The following is a 3,617-nucleotide window of genomic DNA, read 5'->3' as shown; positions in this document are numbered from 1 at the left end:
AACAGTAAATATCATATTTGGCCACTAGATGGGGCCAAGTATTACCTAGTTGCCAAATGTAGTATTTTCTGTTTTAAATCAATAGAAAAAAAATTAGACTAGCAGGAAATAACCCAATCACATTTTTTTTTCTGTTGCCCCATCGGCTTTTTTGCTGGACAATTTGCTATGCATTAAAAAAAACGAAATAAATACACATCTATTAGAATTACTTTGCTATGTTGAGTAATGTTGTTATCTCCGAGGGGTTGTACTTCCCCACCTTGCATTGTTGAGATTTTGGAAAATGAGCTTCGCAATACTTGAAATGCTGCAGGAGGAGAGAGACTTCTGGAAGGAGAAGGAAAGCAGGCACTTAGAGCTCTAGTGGGGAGGTCTTATCACTAGATTCAGTGTAGTAACTTTACCAAACAAGTGATCAAGCCCCACTGGCTCTTACCCATAAATTAAAACATCACTTGCAATTATAGCAATGTGCCAATTGTAAAATCTGCTTATGTACCAGTCTGGTTTATAGGAAATGCATAGTCGCTTCCCCTATTTTTTTTTAAGGTGGGTAAATATAAAATAATTCATAAATTTAGCATTTTTATATGAGGCCACAAGGTGGTGCTGTTGGTTTGTTTTCACATATTCTCCTGTCCATCCATATTTGCTTTGCTGAGATAAGCTTGTTTTTGAGGACTCTTTTACACTAGCAGTTGGGAGCTGGTTGAGCTGCGTTTTCAGCGCTCCTCAACTGCTCCCCCTTTAGCTGGAAAGGCGGTAGCCAGTGGTATACACATTACGCAGTCGCGATGCTCCGCTTAGCGGCCGAGGCAGAAATGATACCCCGTCACGTTTGGCGGACACTACTACCAGCAGACCCATTTAAGTGAGTGGGGCAGCACTGCAACCCCCCGCAATGCACACAGCTGTGGAGTGGTAGTCCAGCATATAGGGGTTAAAACAGGAGGTGAGGAAGTGATGCATCACCTCATCCCCATCAGTCAAATGCTCTCTTAGGTGGGATCGGAACGTGGGTCGCTCTGTAGAGAACACCACAAGTGTATACAAGGCACAACAGAGCTCTGTAGCTCAAGCTGAATTTATCGACACAAGTGAGTGAGACAGAGCAATGATTCCCCCCCGCCTCTCCCTTATATCTCCATATGGGTTCATCATCAAAGGCTTCAATCAAAGACAGACGGTCTCAAAGTAAACTGCATCTGCTCTGCTTCATCTTTAGAAAACCTAGAACAAAATTCTGAAAAGTTTCTGAACATCCTGCACCGGTGGGGCATCTTTTATTAATAATTTACTTGTATTACACAGATTGTATATAAATAATAATAAATAGTCAAAAGCAGTGCAAGGGTTAATAAGCAGCAGGATAGATTACCTGAGCAGTAGTGAAGAAGATAATAAATAGATAAACAAATACTGTATTATTTGTTTATCTAAGGCCATGCTGTTTCTGCTATTTTACTACTTCATCTTTAGTGGCGCCCCCCACTGTTCCCCCCCATGAGTGGCCATCATGACTGGCGGTATGGCCCTATATCTATCTATCTTGATTTCTCTATCTATATTTCTATCCATATTTTCCTTTCCTCAGGGCTTTAACTTTAGGCAGAGCTGTGATATGGCATGGTCAAGTGAAGAGTTGGGTCCAGAGTCTTCTGCCTTCTGAACTGCGGAGTCAGAGAGTCCTTTGGATGGTGAAGTCACTGCTAGATGATGTGGACATCTCCCAGTAGGTCCATCCTTATGCCCCTCACAAGGTCCTGAAGCCGCTAATGGCAGCCTAATGGTCTTTATGGCCTCATTTAGGGGTTCTAAATGGCCATGGCAGGACAAGAATACATGAGTATACCACCTGCGGTTGGGATCCTAGGTGTTCTGCTCATCAATGGCTAATAAGCTTGTACAACTGGCTAAAAGAATCCAAGGATGTCCATGGGTGGCTGTAAGTATATATCTGCATGTATCCATACATCCAGACATTACCTGCGGGTTAGGGGAAGATGTCTGCCCCCGAACACAGATAGATTATGTCCAGGGGTGGACATCTACCCATAACCACTGCAGATGCAGATACCTATGGATACATGCTTGCAGTCGTACCAGCCTCTGCTCCTTTCAGCCTGTTATTCAGTTGTATAAGCTTAGCCATCACCAAAAGTCCTCGCCATGGTCGATCAAAGAAGTTGGTCACGTGTTCAGCATCATATCCAGAGCTTGTCTTTGGGAAATAGACTTATGAGTGCTGCCAGCATTGCTGCAGAGGTTAAAGGGGTTGGGGGGGGGGGGTCAACCTGTCAGTGCTCAGACCATACGCCGCACACTGCATCAAATTGGTCTGCATGGCTGTCATCCCAGAAGGAAGCCTCTTCTAAAGAGGATGCACAAGAAATCCCAAAAACAAGACAAGCAGACTAATGCCATGTACACAGGGTTGGAAATTCCGATGGAAAAAGTCAGATCGGATTATGTTGTCGGAAAATCCGATTGAGTGTGGGTCTCTATCGGACTTTTTACATCGGAATTTCCGATGCACAAAGTTTGATCCAATCCCATAAATTCCGATCGTGTGTAGACAATTCCGACGGACAAAGTGCCACGCATGCTCAGAATAAACTAAGAAACGAAAGCTATTGGCTACTGGCCCGTTTATAGTCCCAACATACGTGTTTGACGTCACCTGGTTCAGAACGATTGGATTTTCCGACAACTTTGTGCGACTGTGTGTATGCAACACAAGATTCGGACAAAATCCGTCTGAAAAAATAAGACGGATTTTGTGGTCGGAATGTCCGACTGTGTGTATGGGGCATTAGGACATGGATTACTGGAACCATGTCCTGTGGTCTGATAAGACCAAGATAAACGTATTTGGTGTCAGATGGTGACAAGCGTGTGTGGGGGCAACCAGGTGAGGAGGACAAAGACAAGTGTGTCTTGTCTACAGTCAAGCATGGTGGTGGGAATGTCATGGTCTGGGGCTGCATGAGTGCTGCTGGCACTGGGGGGCTACAGATCATTGAGGAAACCATGAATGCCAACATGTACTGTGACATACTGAAGCAGAGCATGATCCCCTCCCTTCAGAGACTGGGCTGCAGGGCAGTATTCCAACATGATAAGGACCCCAAACACACCTCCGAGATGACCACTGCCTTGCTAAAGAAGCTGAGGGTAAAGGTGATGGACTGACCAAGCATGTCTTCAGACCTAAACCATATTGAGCATCTGTGGGACATCCTCAAATGGAAGGTGGAGGAGCGCAAGGTCTCCAACATCCACCAGCTCCGTGATGTGGTCATGGAGAACTGGAAGAGGACTCCAGTGGCAACCTATGAAGCTCTGGTGAAGTCTGTGCCCAAGAGGGTTAAGGCAGTGCTGGAAAATAATGGCGGCCACACAAAATATTGACACTTTGAGCCCTATGTGGACATTTTCACTTAGGGGTGTACTTACATTTGTTGCCAGCGGTTTAGACATTAATGGCTGTGTGTTGAGTTATTTTGAGGGGACGGCAAATGTACACTGTTATACAAGCTGTACACTCACTACTTTACATTGTAGCAAAGTATAATTTCTTCACATGAAAACATATTAATAAATATTTACAAAAA

The sequence above is a fragment of the Lithobates pipiens genome, unplaced genomic scaffold (genome assembly GCF_037356315.1).
Source record: "Lithobates pipiens isolate NorthernLeopardFrog02 unplaced genomic scaffold, aLitPip1_a1.2 Scaffold_30, whole genome shotgun sequence".
In the NCBI taxonomy this organism is placed as follows: domain Eukaryota; kingdom Metazoa; phylum Chordata; class Amphibia; order Anura; family Ranidae; genus Lithobates; species Lithobates pipiens.
The sequence above is the reverse complement of the archived record's forward strand: the minus strand, read 5'-3'. Positions refer to the sequence as shown.